The sequence below is a fragment of the Pelodiscus sinensis genome, chromosome 19 (assembly GCF_052426305.1).
Source record: "Pelodiscus sinensis isolate ZL-2025 chromosome 19, ASM5242630v1, whole genome shotgun sequence".
Lineage (NCBI taxonomy): Eukaryota > Metazoa > Chordata > Testudines > Trionychidae > Pelodiscus > Pelodiscus sinensis.
The window spans coordinates 32,722,678-32,737,229 of NC_143070.1; the positions used below are offsets into that span (position 1 = coordinate 32,722,678).

General features: G+C 49.7%; 1 long non-coding RNA gene and 3 other non-coding genes across 4 annotated transcripts; 2 read left to right on the forward strand and 2 right to left on the reverse strand.

Moving 5' to 3' along the window:
* The first annotated feature begins 79 nt into the window (after positions 1-79).
* On the forward strand, positions 80-152 carry TRNAA-AGC (transfer RNA alanine (anticodon AGC)). The gene has a single exon. It is a non-coding gene; the product is annotated as a tRNA-Ala (tRNA).
* A 1,363-nt stretch (positions 153-1,515) lies between these two features.
* Positions 1,516-1,588, reverse strand: TRNAV-AAC (transfer RNA valine (anticodon AAC)). Its single transcript has one exon. It is a non-coding gene; the product is annotated as a tRNA-Val (tRNA).
* Positions 1,589-2,028: 440 nt separating this feature from the next.
* On the reverse strand, positions 2,029-2,101 carry TRNAK-CUU (transfer RNA lysine (anticodon CUU)). The gene has a single exon. It is a non-coding gene; the product is annotated as a tRNA-Lys (tRNA).
* Positions 2,102-11,108: 9,007 nt separating this feature from the next.
* LOC142819901 (uncharacterized) lies at positions 11,109-14,305 on the forward strand. The gene is made up of 2 exons (XR_016347402.1): positions 11,109-12,020; positions 13,828-14,305. It is a non-coding gene; the product is annotated as an uncharacterized LOC142819901 (long non-coding RNA).
* Positions 14,306-14,552: the final 247 nt, after the last annotated feature.

Here is a 14,552-nt window from a genome sequence, read left to right on the forward strand (position 1 = left end):
CCACGACTAACTGACCTAGATGACAGACATCGCTGTGGAGAAGGGAAGAGCCTCCAAGAAGGCCACTGTAAATGCAGTGGGGGAATTAGCTCAAGTGGTAGAGTGCTTGCTTAGCATGCAAGAGGCAGTGGGATCGATGCCCACATTCTCCAACTGTGGCTCAGCTCTTATTTTCACTGTCAGGGGCTCAGTGGCTCTCTCCCTCTTCCTACCTGCTCTCCCAAGAGAGACAGACCTGGCTCCCCTTTCTTTGCCACCAGCAATTGCCGTGCTGCAAACCAGAGAGTGGAGATATCAGGCTCTGTGGTGCAATGGAAAGCATGTTGGACTTTTAAGCTGCAACAAAATACAGGACTATGTAGCACTTTAAAGACTAACAAGATGGTTTATTAGATGATGAGCTTTCGTGGGCCAGACCCACTTCCTCAGATCAAATAGTGGAAGAAAATTGTCACAACCATATATATCAACGGATACAATTAAAAAAACCCAACACATATGAAAAGGAGAAATCAAATTTCAGAGCAGAATGGGGATGCGGGGGGGAAGGTAAATGTCTGTGAGCTAATGATATTAGAGGTGATAATTGGGGAAGCTATCTTTGTAATGGGTAAGATAAGTAGAGTCTATGTTAGGACCCCGCCGTAAAGTGTCGAATTTTAGCATGAATAACCGTTCAGAGGATTCCCTTGAAAGTGCAGTTTTAAAAGGCTTTTGAAGCAGGATGCAGGTAATTAAGTCATTGAGATAATGTCCTTTCTGAGTTAAAATGGCAAGAAACTGGTTTTTTTCTGTATTTTGTTTCAGCTACCCTAGACTAACATGGCTACTTTTCTATCACTATTTTAAGCTGCAGTGATTCATGTGAGCCCAGCTAGACATTCAAAGTTTGTGGGTTCAAGTCCCACGAGTGTCACTTTAGCTGCTTTCTCATTTCCAGGGTGCAGCTTTTACAGAACAGGCAATCCTTAGGGTGAGACTGGGGTGGGCTTGAGTCCAGACAGTTCCCAGCAGACCCCACTGAGGATGGAGGGAAGGGCTGGTTCTTGCGGTTGGGGCTGGGAGTTGTTCTGAAAGGCTTCAGGTGCCATTAGATCATTTTATCCCTCCCTGTCTCCTACCAGTGCTGAGCAACACTCAGGCTATGTCTGCCCTACACTGCTCTTCTGGGAAAAGCTACGCAAATTTCAAAACCCAGTTTGTGCAGCTTTTTCTTCTGCTTTTTGGAGGGGGAGGGGAGGGGAAGAGGCTTTTCTGACATTTGGCCTGTTACACTGGACAAGTCACACAAGGGAGGCAGCAGGCAGAGTCAGCCCAATGCACCAGCCTCCCAGGGCAGGGGAGGCCAAGGCACAAGCAGCTGCCAGGACTAATTTATCTGGCTTCACCAGGTTGGCACCCAGGGGCATTATCAGCTGACCTTACCCCCCCTCTGTCACATGAGCGTTGGGCTCATCAACAGGCTGGTCAGCAGCAGCTGCAGTTACCTGGGCACTGCAATAAGAGAAGACCCTGTGTTTCTGCCTGGCTTTGAACCAGGGACCTTTTGCATGTTAGGCAAACATGATAACCACTACACCACAGAAACACATTTCAAGGGCTGGAACTTGGCTGACTGTTCTGTTTCTAGCTCTTTCTAACACCCTGCTCTGCAGGGGAGGGGGATGCTCCTTGTGAACACTCCACCTCTTGTTCTCAGGGAAGCGCCTAATTTCCTCACCAGCCCCTTGAGATTTGTAGCTCAAAGCTGGAACTGCTGTGGAAGGAGGTGAAGCTACAGAAGCTGACTGGGGACAATCAGCAGGCAGAGGCTTATTTTTTCTCCCCCCTGGGCTGATGTGGCTAGAACTGAGGAGAAGAAAATCCTCTTCCCTTCTCCTCAGAAGATGGAAATTGCAGTTGGTTCTCTCTTTGGTTCTACTAAAGCTGGACCCCAGGACAAGACTTTTTCTTTCTAAAAAAAAGAAAACTGGTGAAAACTGAGACCCAATTGCTCACAGGCTGAGAACAAGAGTTAAGGAAGGGCACTGCCCAGCATGGGGCTTGAACCCATGACCCTGAGATGAAGAGTCTCATGCTCTACCAACTGAGCTAGCCAGGCTGTGTGGCAAAAGTTTCCTAATATCCCATCTCAGGGGAACAGGAGCCAAGTGTTCTCCACTGCCTGACTCAAGGCTCTTTCTTGCCCCAATGTGGGGTTCTGGTCTGTGGAGAGGTTTGAACTCGAACCCCACTCCCGACACACCCACTTCTTTCCCGACAAGGAACGGACCCATTTCCATCTCTCCAGGGACAGGAGAAGGGCTCTGGCCCGTTCTCTGCAAAATGCTCAGCCTGTTTCATTTTCTGCAGATCCATGCACCCTGTTCCCCAGTGAGAGGTATGTGTCCTCTTCTCCCCTTTCCACGGACACAGCAGGCCAGGGGGCTATGAGCCTCCAGAGTCTCCTTCCTACTTGGCCTCCCACAAATCTAGGGTGAAAAGCTGCTAGACCCCAGCCCTCCTGGGTCAAGCCATGGCAGAGGTAGCAGGATTCACTCCCATCTTCTCCTGCCTGTGCCCTGGTACTGAGGGGCCGGCCCCTTTTTTGCTGCCCCAACTCTTATTCCCACAATGCACTTTGTGCCAGGGCCATTGGTCTTTGTGCCAAGGCACATGGCTGGGAGCCAGGACTCGGGACCGTTCCCCAAATATTCAACCCTCCTCCCCACCCAAACCCTCTGTTCAGCTCACACTGTCTGGCTGCCTCCAGCATGGGCTGAGCAGGTGACCTGCCCTACAGCTGGCAGAGCATCAGGCACCTGACCACAAGTCTGATCAGTCTGAGGACCAAGCTCCATTGGGCCTCAGACACCCAGCACAGGAGTAAAACTGCCCCTGGGGAACCTCAGCACAAGGAATGTAAAACCCACAGAGCACGAAGAGCTCACAGCAACCAGACCAAGCAGTTCCCACAGAGACTTGAACTCACATTGCAGGATTTAGCATCCTGACTGCTGCCCCTTATACTATGGGACCTATATACACAGGTGCTGGTGGGGACCTGGGACACTCAGGTCTCAGGCTGGCTTCTGCTCTCCTGGCTTCCCACCAACAGCTTCATCTCTCAGGACTCTCTGGCTACGTCTACACGGCACATTGATTTTGGAATAAGCTGTTCTTGAATAGTGATTCCAAAATAGCTTATTTTGAACTAGCACATCTACAGTGCAGGGAAACCTCGGAACAGTCCGAGTCAGGCTCCCCTAATGCAGACGAGCTACTGATTTAGGGCCCTGGGAGAAATAACTTAGAATGGGCCTAGGGAGGGGCCATTTTGAAGTAGCAGAAGTGGCGCATCTCCACACGCATTATTCTGAAATAGCTAATTGGGAACAGGCGTTATTCCTCGTAGAGTGAGGTTTGCAGAAGTTGGAATAACCCGTCTGTTACGTCAGATTATTTCACATTAACGGAATTGCTGCACAGACTTTGGCATTGTTATTCTAAATGGCCATTATTCCAAAATAACTTTTCTGTGTAGACAGAACCTGTGTCCTGCCCCAGCTCTGCTGCGTTCAGGACAAATTCCTCGTTAGGGTCCATCTCAGTCTGGGGTCAGTGAGGGTCCATCCCACCTGAGATGTGTGTTACTCAAAAGCCTCGTGTTCCCTGCCTAGTGCCCAACACGGGCTGCAGGCATCTGTTTCGTGTGGGGGTGTAACTCAGTAGCAGAGTGTTCAACTGCAGATCAAGTGGTCTGTGGTTCAAATTCAAGTGCCCCCTTTGGAAATCTTCCTTCAGTAGAAACATTTACCTCTCCAGTTCTATTGCCTCCTGGATTTCTGTTGTATGTGGACTCTTTAAATGAATACAAACCATTAATGTTTTCTGGCACCAATACACATAAACCAGGCAAACCTGTTCCTCAGCTGGAACCAGCTCAAACCCGCTGTGTGTCTGGTTTGCATTTACAGCAATTCAACAAGGGTGAGATGTAGATGCCCATTGGCACGTCCTTGGTCTCTATGGGCTGGACTGTGCAGAAGAACAAGAACCACACCCAGCTGGGGAGGACGGGCTGCGGTCAACCTTCTGGAGTTCGATTTAGTGAGTCCAACTAAGACCAGAGAGCACCTGACTAGGGGCCAGAAATCTGCTCTCGCTGCCTTTGGCTTCCTGCTGTGAGGACATGGCCAAGCTCAACTGAAGGAAGCTGCCTCCAGCTACATAAGGGGGGATGGTGGGAAGAGCAGACACATTGGCCAGGCACCACTGGGGGCTGCCTCCCTCACCTCCCCCGGACCTGGCAGGTGCCTGGGCCAGCTTAGCCATGGGGCTGCTCTCTGGGACAGCAAACACAGACACAAGGCAGGATTCTCTCATTCTAGGACCATTCGTTGGTTTTTAAGCTTTCACAGCTACAGACTAGCAGGGCCCCACCGAAGGGAACGACTATGTGGCCCTCAGACCTTTTGTTTGCTGGTGCTCAGGCACTGCTGAGCTCACAGCTGTGATGGCCGAGTGGTTAAGGTGTTGGACTTGAAATCTAATAGACTTTCCCTGCAAAGGTTCAAATCCTGCTCACAGTGAGGCCTGTGTTTTGGCCACACCTCTAACCAAAGCAACAAACCCCTGAGACACTCTCCCCACACTCCCCCTCCCCTGTCAATCCCCTTCTACTTCTTTCAGTGCCACGTCCAGACTGAAGAGGATGCTCTTTCTCTTTCTATGAGGCAGAAGGGACGTGTCCAGAGAAAAGGGTTTTCCAAAATTTGGTGCCATGTAGCAGCAGATGGCAGGAGCCAAAGAGGCTTGACAGCCTGTTCCATCCCAGTGCCCTGACCTCCCAGCCTGCTGCTGCTGCTGCTCCAGGAGGGGGTGTCAAGCCATGTGCATCGGGGCATTCGTGCTGTCACGTGTGATACCAACACACAAAGCCCTGCCCCCCACCCCAGGAGCTACTGGCAGATGGGCACAGACCCTCTGTCCTCACCTCTACAACCAGCTGTTTCCAATAGGGTGAGTCTGGGCAGAAGGTGATTCCAGGATTCTGTTCCTGCCCTTGTGGACAGAGACACCGGGACAGAGAAGCAGCCCCAAAAGGCCCCTCCATAGCTCAGCTTATAGAGCAGAGGACTGGAGCAGCTGCCCCTAGGTGGCTGGTTTGACTCTACTTCTAAGGAGAGTTCTTTTCCCCTCCCCTGGATGAGGCAGAGCAGGCAAGGCCCTTTTAGGGGGGACAGACAGGTTCTCTACAGAAGACCCAACCAACAGCTTAGCCCCAGAAACAAAGGTCTCCTGCCAGAGCCAGGAAATGAACCAGACACCTTTAAATCTTCAGTTTAACACTGTCCCCACCAAGCTAGTTCAGCAGCTGTCAGGAAAACTTTTCCCCACAGCAGCACACAAGAGAGCAGCTGTTGCCAGTGGCCCTGTAGGGCAAGATGAGCTTGACCAAGCCTCAGACCAGCTGGACTAGCCAGCCCACATCACAGTGAGTCACTAGTGGCCCCAGCAGAGAAATGCCCTTGGCAGCTGCAGAGACGTCCCTGTAGTGTCTTTTCTCTTGTGGGGCTGCTGGCTTGGGTGTTTAATGCTTGATACTAGTAATGCCAAGGTTATGGGTTCAAGCCCCATGCTGGCACCAAGGCTGTGCGGTTTGGTGCCTTGCTTTTGTGTAGCTACCTGCTATGAACAAGGAAGGAGAAAAAAGCTCTGAGAGGTGAAACAGTGGAAAGGAAGCATGAAGCAGAGTGTCAGCTCCTCTTCCTGTAGCGCTGCCCATGCAGGAGAGAGAAGGGGCAGTTTGAGTCACCCAGCTCTGCCCCATTTGAAAATGGCAAGTGTTGCCTTGGGAGAGGGGGGAAGGAGCCTGAAGGCACCTTTTGGGTCACAGCTGCTGTAACATGTGACAATGAGGTGAGAAAAATGACTAGACAGTGGCCATGTGAAACATCAGGCTGGTTTCCCTGAGTGGGAATCAGACCAGCAAGACTTTTGTATCCTCGCACTAGACCACCAGAGACACCTGACACATGCCTCTTTGCTCACCTACACTAGCCTTGCGCAGGATGAGGGTGATGAGGGTCCATTCTCTCTTGCCCAAAGGGGACAAGAACAGAAATCAAACAGAACATCAAAGCAGCCAGACTGGGCCATGCCAGTTGCCCAACTAGCTCAGGATCCTGTCTCACAACAGCAGCCAATTTCATTGTCCCGAGGGAATCCTCAGGACGGACACTTGTTAAGTGATCCCTCCCATCACCCATTCCCAGCTCCTGGAATACACTAACTAGGGACACCTGCCCTGTCCATCCTGGTTAAGTGCCATTCATTGTGGCCACCAGGGCTTCCAAAGTTGAGTAGCTCTGCATTAAGGGTTCTTATTAATGTCAAGAACCTCAAGCAATGTTACGCCAGAGTGTGATGGAACTGGAAAGGAAAATATTTCCACTAGAAGAAAATTTTCCAAGGGGGCACTGGGATTTGAACCAAGGACCACTTGATCTGTAGTCAACACTCTACCACTGAACTACACCCCCACAGAAATTGGCATCTACAGCCAATGTTGGGAACTGGATGAGGAATGAGAGACAATAGGCTTTTGTATAACTCACATCCCAGGTGCCACCCTTGGGCTTGGTCTCCACACTGAGCAGGCGGGTGGCAGGGGTCTGATGCTGTCACAGCTGCAAGGCAGGTCACCCACCTGGCCCCTGAGCTCCATGTAGGCAGCAGCCAGACAGTGTGAGTGGAACAGAGGGTCATGGGGGGCGGGGATTTGTATATTTTAGGAAGGGTCCTGAGTCCTGGCTCCCAGCCACGCACCTTGGCAGAAAGACCAGCGGCCCCTGCACAAAGTGCATTGTGGGAATAAGAGTTGGGGCGGCAGGAAAGGGGCCGGCCCCTCAGCACCAGCAAGCAGGTGGGAGAAGATGGGAGTGAATCCTGCTACCTCTCATGCGCAAAGGCAGCACTTTTCCAATGGAGCTAATTCTGCCCCACCTGCAACCTGTCTCCAGTGCTTCTGCCACTGCCTGGCCCAGGAGGGCTGGTGTCCAGCAGCTCTCTGCCCCAACGTGGCTGGCTTTTGGGGAAAGCAAGTAGGAAGTGGGGGCCGGGGCGGGGGGGGGGGGCTACCGGAGCCACTTAGCCCCCTGGCTGGCAAAAAGAAAAATTGGTAGTTTCTCCCCTCATTGGAGAATGTGGGCATTGATCCCACTACCTCTCACATGCGAAGCAAGCACTCTACCACTTGAGCTAATTCTGCTGCTTCATGTACAATGCTCTTCTTGGAGGCTCTTCCCTTCTCCACAGAGACGTCGGCCTTCTAGGTCAGTTAGTCGTGGGAAAGGAGAAGGCTCCAAAAAGGCCTCAAGGGCAACTCTCAAGGAGACTCCCTGCAGCAAAGCCATGGAGGGGCTCTGACATGGCCCCTGCCCTGAAGCCTGTCCCATCTGGCCATTGTCATGGACTCTCTGTGAGGTCATCACCTCCCAACCTCCTTTAGCCAATAAGCTGAGGGGCTGCAAAAGGCCCTTGTGATGTCACTGCCACACCCACCCCTGCCCTCCAGGGCTAATGTCCTGCCCCAGGCAGCCCCTTTGCATGGCTGAGCTGCTCCCAGGGGTGAAAGTGACACATTTCTTACAGGGAGTCCTGGGAGATGAAGCAGCTGGAGAGAAGCCAGGAGAGCAGAGGCCAGCCTGAGAGCTGAGAGTCAGAGGTGGCCACCCTACTTTCATGCCACACGTCCCATGGTGTAAGGGGCAGCACTCAGGACTCTGAATCCTGCAATGTGAGTTCAAATTTCAGTGGGACCTACTAAGACTCAGCTGGTTGTTATAAGGTCCTGGTGCTTCAGCTTCCATGCCCCAAGGTTCAACAAAGAGACTTTTGTTCCTTTTGCTGGGTGTCTGAGGCCACTGGAGCTCCATCTCCAGACTGAGCAGGCTGGTGGGAAGGGCCTGATGCCATCACAGCTGCTGGGCAGGTCACCTGGCCCCTGAGCTCAGCCTGTGCTGGAGGCAGCCAGACAGTGTGAGCAGGTCAGAGGGGGGATTTGGGGAAGGGTCCTGAGTCCTGGCTCCCAGCCATGCACCTTGGCACAGAGACCAATGGCCCCTGCACAAAGTGCATTGTGGGAATAAGAGTTGGGGCAGCAGGAAAGGGGCCGGCCCCTCAGCACCAGTTCCCTCAGTTCCACCCCTTGAAGTGTGTTTCTCTGGTGAAGTGGTTGTCCCATTTACTCCACATGCAAAAGGTCCCTGGTTCAAAGCGAGGTAAAAACACAGGGTCTTCTCTTATTGCTGGTCCCCTGGGTGTCCGGGTAAGTGCAGCTCCTCCTGCCTGGGATAAGCCCAACTTGCATGGGACAGAGGGGGGTGACATCAGCTGAGAATGCCCCTTGGTGCCAGCCTGGGGATGTCAGATCGGTCAGGCCAGGCAACTGATGGACACTTGTGTCTCAGCCTCCCCTGCCCTTGGAAGCAGGTGTATGGGTCTGGCTGCTCCTGCTCCTACCCTTGTGTGACTTGACCCAGCTGAGTCACTGGTGTCTTGTGTGGGTCCCATGGTCTAAGAGGCAGCACTAAGGACTCTGAGTCAACCCTCTATCTATACTGCACCTAAACTTGAAATAAATTGTTACATCAGGAGTCTGTCTACCCTACAGAGACAATGCTTTAATCCAGAGAACACATCTGCCGAATTTTTTTCGGAAGAGCAGACAAGCGTTTTTGGTGCCTCTGTGAACCTCATTTTATGAAGAAGAAGAGATGTTACAAAAAAAGGTTTTTTTCCCACATTTGGCCCAGTGTAAACAGGCCAAATGTTGGAAAAGCTTCTTCCAGAAAAAGCTATGCAAACTAGGATTCACAATTTACCTAGCTTTTTCAGTGTGTGTAGACATAGCTTGAGTGATGCACAGCACTGGAAGGAGACATGAAGGGACAAAAAGGTCTGTGGGTACTTGCAGCCTTTCAGAGCAGCCCTTGTCTCCACCCTCGCTGGGGTCTCCTGGGAACTGTCTGGACTAAAGCCCATCCTGGTGTCAGCCTAAGGATTGCCTGTTCTGTAAAAGCTGCTGTGGAAATGAGGAAGCACCTAAAGTGACTCTGGTGGGATTTTAACCCACAACCTTTGAATGACTGAGCTAGGTCACAGCAAGCACCCAAACTTAAAAGTCCAACACACTTTCCATTGTGCCACAGAGCCTTTGGTGTCTCCACTATCTGCTTTGCAGCATGGCAATTGCTGGGAGAAAGTAAAGGGGCGCCAGGTGTGTCTCTTTTGGGAGAGCAGGTAGGAAGAGGGAGGGGCCACTGAGCTCCCTGACAGTGAATACAATTGGGGTATGTCTATGCTGGTGGGTTCTCGCGCCAGAAATATGAAAATGAGGCTAAGTGTAATGGCATTGCGCAAGAGGGATTTTCTTGCGCAAGAAGGGGCTGTGTAGATGCTCCTTCTGGCACAAGAGCCTCTTCCACAACAATGGTGGCTCATTAGATATGCAAATGAGGCTCACCCACTTCCTTGGCCACTTGCTACTGCTCCTACCGGCCGCCCACCAGCCACTCCCTCCAGCCACCCCATCCATGCTGCTGTGGGTGCCAGTGTCTCACCACACTGTGAAATCAGACCAGAGACGGACACTGTCAGTAAACACTCATATCGGAAACGCTCCTCTGGATGCTGGGCCCACCAGAGCCGTGTGCCGCTGCCATCTGCCTGCTCCGTGGACATCTTCCCATTGCAGAGCGCACGCCGAGCCAGACTGTGACTAGACAGCCCGTCTCTGGGCACCCAGGGGCTACATCTACACTGCAGGCTTCTTGCTCAAGAATGGCTGTTCTTACGCAAAAACTTGAGGAGCATCTACACTGCAGTGTGCACACTGCCATGGACATTCTTGCGCAAAAGAACATGGCAGTGTGGACATGTTATCGCACAAGACATTTTGCGCAGGAACTCTTGCACAAAACAGTTCTTGTGTAAGAAGCCTGCAGCGTAGATGTAGCCAAGGGGTGTTTGGGTTTGTTACCAGCACTGAGCTTTGTACAACAGCCCCGGGAACATTGTGAAAAGCCAAAACCTTCCCGCCCTGGGCGACCCTGGCCAGCCTATGAGTGGCACAAAGGTTCCTGGCAGTGCTGGCTTTGGACAATTGGTAAAAAATCCCAACAGATCAGATGAGGTGGCCGAGTGGTTAAGGTGATGGACTGCTAATCTATTGTGCTCTGCATGCATGGGTTTGAATCCTATCCTCATTGGATGTATGCAGCCCTTCCTCTTGCTTCTCCCAGATCTCTCTTCAGTTTAGTGCCAGCCCCTGCCTGCCCCAGCCCTTCCCACTGCAGCCTGGGGAAAGGGGAAATGTCCACAGAGACACTCCCAGCTGGGACCCTCAATCCCTTCTGCCCTCAAGGGGAAACCTCACAAAGGAGATTCCAGGCAGCCAGGCCATGGGGGTCTCTGAGATGCCCCAGCCCTGCAGCCTGTCCCACCTGGCTGTTGCTATGGACCCCCTGTGAGGTCACTGCCTCCCAGCCAATGAGCTGAGATGCTGCAAAAGGTCCTTGTGATGTCACTGCTGCCTTGCAGGCTCATGTCCTGCCCCTGGCCAGCCCCTTGGCATGTGTGAGCTGCTCCCCCTCCCTCCACTCACTCAGGGCTGGTTCTGGGGCTCACACAGAGAACATCAGAGGCTGCTCAGGGGGCCACATGCCCCAAGGGTCACCTTTTAAATGTCAGGGCAAGCCAGGATCTATCCCGTCCCTTCCCCAAGACCCCACCCCTTTGCTGAGCCCCTGCCCTCCCCAAACCTTTCCATGGACTCTTGGTTACTAATGGACACTCGCCACTAATGACATAATTACACCCCAGCCATTTTGCTAGGGCTGCAGCTGGGGAGAAAAGTTTAATTTAAATCATTAAATGATTCAGCGTTTGAACTGTCTCATGTTAGTTGATCAAACTTCATTTTAAATAAAGGAAAACATTACGGCCAGCACAATAGGTTTTGGTGTCACACCCCTAGAGACTCTGGAACAAAGAAGACACATGAGAAGAACCCAACTTTCTTCCTTTTGCTGTGACATGGATGGATCTAGCTGTTAGGACCTAGAAAAAATAGGCCTAGTGCAGTTATGCTAAAGCAAATGTAACAAAGGTTTCTGGGTAGTCCCTGGACAGAACTGGAAATAAGTTCAAGCAGGGACGCACCCTACACGCTTGCTCAAGTTGGCAAAATGAGATAAGCAAGAAGCTGCATTTTTGTACCTGCTGTGATGAGGAACAGTTTGTTTTGAGAACTGATAAGGAGCCTCCCTGTTTCTGCTCTCCCCATTTGTTCCAAACTCCCTGTTTCTGTTCTCCTTTGGCCATAACGAACTGTCTCCTTATTGCCCAGTACCTGTCTTTTGGGCTGATAAGAAATTGCTGATGCATTATGAATTGCTTAAGGCCATGATGTATAGTTGGCCAAATATGCATGGGAATTAAAGGTTTCTAACTGATAAAGGGGGGTTGGTTGCTTGGGCGAATAGTCTATGACGTGACGGAACTGTCTATATAAGCCTACCTGTAAATGAAATCGGGGCTGGTTCACTTTGGAGACGGGCCGCTCTCTATTGTTGTGTGCACCATTCAATAAAGAGCTTGTGATTGGATCTTGCTGGTGTTGCCTGTCTCTTTGCGGTCAGACAACGAACAGAGGCCGTCCGGGTTCGAGTCCCCGACAAATTTGGCACCCCAGATGGGACCCGTCTGACTCTCCGGTGCAAAGGATCGGACTCCGAAGCAACGCAGCGCGCATCCTCCGGTTTTGAGGAGCCTTGCCAGGTGGCCTGATCCCTGCTCCGGCGATAAGGCGTGTCCTGTGAACCAGCTGAGGCCCGCAGAAATCCAGCAACATCACCTACCCGTTGTGTAGGATCCAGGACCTCGGGGTTAAAGTCCCTGAAGTGTTCGGGGTTAAAGTCCCTGGAGTGTTCGGGGTTAAAGTCCCTGGAGTGTTCGGGGTTAAAGTCCCTGAAGAGGTAAGCGAGCGCTCGGTATTGAGAAATTGGGTTAAGGATCCTTTGGCTGGTAAAAATGGGACAGGGCGGCAGTAAGTGCCCGGGGGACGCCCCGTTGACCCTGATCCTAAGGGATTGGAAGGACATTTCTGGAACGGCCGGTCTAGCAAAATCTAAAATGAAGGATTTGTGTCAAACACAATGGCCTTCACTCACTGCTAATTTGTCCCCGGATAATGATTGGCCAGACTGCGGGATGTTTTCCGTAGAAAGAATGAATGCCCTAAAGAACATACTGGTCAATCTTAGACCCGGACAAATGGAATATTTATTGTATAGTATAATTACAAACCAAAGGAATTTAAAAAGGCTCTGCAGGCTGTGTGTGTAGAAAAATCTGTTAAACTTCCCCCACCCTATGCCCCGGAGGTGGTAAAAAGAATATTCCGTACCATTTTTTCTATCCATCTGCCAACCTGGGCTGATGTGATTCAATTGTTAAATACCCTCCTCATGGAAAATGAGCATCAAAAGGTTAAAGAAAAGGCTGTAGCACATCACCAGAATCAAGCTTGGAGAGGTATGCCCACCGCTGAGCCTAACTGAGATCTGAATTCGGACGGGATGCAAGGGAAATGTTTACCTGAAGTGGTTAGCATTGTGACACGGGTGTACAATGAAAAAAAGAAGAAAGAGAGAGAAAGAAGGAATTAAGCGATTGTTGTTATATATAAAGGGAAACCTGCTTTAAAAATGACTCCTTGTTTCTTGCAGCCTCTTTTAATATCTAGGCAAAGAAACAATAAAGTTTAAACATTTGGCTATAGACACTTTGTTAAATTTATTAAAGAGAAATAAGGAATTCTACTGAAACTTAATTGGTTAACTGCATAAAAGAATAAAATCTATACATTGTAAATTTGTAAAACCTGCACCCTAAGGGTTAAATGTGTCTTCCAAGAAAACTAATTATTGTTTTAAAGAAATCCAAGCCCAGAAACTTCACTGTTTTTCTGTTCAAAGCTGAGTTGATAGCACTTTTGGTTTGCTTTCAGATCCAAGGTTGTGTGTGTCTGCAAACTGCCTGTCTGTTCTGGAAAGGGGGAGCATGTCCCCCATAAGTAAGCCTGTAACATTGTATATAAGTCTTTTCAGGAAAAGAAAACCTTTTTGCTTGCTAAAATATTAACTAGCAAGGGTCTTGTTCTAAGAAAAAGTTTCTGTGGCAGTAAATTATTTGAAGCTTCACACATTAAAGGAAAAAAAAAAGCCTGGTCTGCAGTACAAGAAGGAAACTAAGGCATGTCATCTTTAACTTAATAATTGAACAATAAAGTAATTTACTCAAACCCTCTGAAGCTAGTGTGCAAAACAAAAGCATACCATTAGGTAACAGCAGGCTAATCAAAAATTAGCAAAGAACATTGGTAAAAAAAGTATTCTAAAATATAATGCACAACCCCAGTGTGGGTAGAAATGTTTTCTTTGTCTTTCAGATTATCAAAAAGCACTAATATTAGCTAAAAAGTAACTAAAGAAAAAAAAACATGGTTCTGTGTCATGACATAGTAAGTTTGTGTTCTGTGTTCTATCCAAATTTGTCTTGTGTGTCCTAATTGTGATATATGTATTTAAAACATTGTTGTGTGTACAATATTGTTGTTTTAATGAAAGAATAATTTAAACTTTGTGCTTTACATAGATGGTTTTTGCTTTTCTAATTCTAGTGGAGTTTTAGTATCAGACTATGCAGTTTGTACTGTCTGGAATGTAAAGGAATCTGCTCCTCTACCTGCTGTTTTTTTCCCTTCTCTCCTATAATTACCAGCTCCTTTGCCATCTCTTTCGGAACTGGCCCTCCTGCAAGACCAAGCCCCAGAATCGGGAAAGCAGGAGTGGAGACTGGCAGGGTGCACCTTGCACCCAGACCACTACTGGCGCAGCTCTAATGGCCACATTGTTGCCCCAGTGGTCTTGCTACTTCACCTTGCCTCTGTGCTCCATGGATTGTTACACGTTGGCAAAGGTAAAACAAAATTAGTTTGCTCCCAAATTCTCCCAAGCAGCCAAAAATTATTGTCTGGCTTGCCCTGTCTGCCAAGCCCACAATGTGGGTAAACCTGTAAAGACAGTTCCGGCAACCAGACCTCTGCCTTTGGGACCATGGCTGAATTTACAAATGGACTTTATTCAATTGCCTAAATGTCAATCTTTTGAATATGTGTTAGTTATTGTTTGCTTGTTTTTAAGATAGGTAAAAGCTTATTCCCTGCAGGAAAGCTGATGCCATCACAGTGGCAAAGAAACTTCTAAATCATTACATCCCATCATAGGGAATACATTTTGTGATTTCCAGTGATAAAGGTACCCACTTTACTGGACAAATTGTTTAAAAACTGGCAAAGTACTACTCTATCAAACAAGCACCGCACTGCGCATGACACCTGGAGAGCGCAGGAGCAGGAGAGAAATGAAACGGGATTTTAAAAAACAAACTTGCAAAAATATGTAAGAACTCTGGCTTAACATGGGTAGAAGCACTCCCGATTGCCC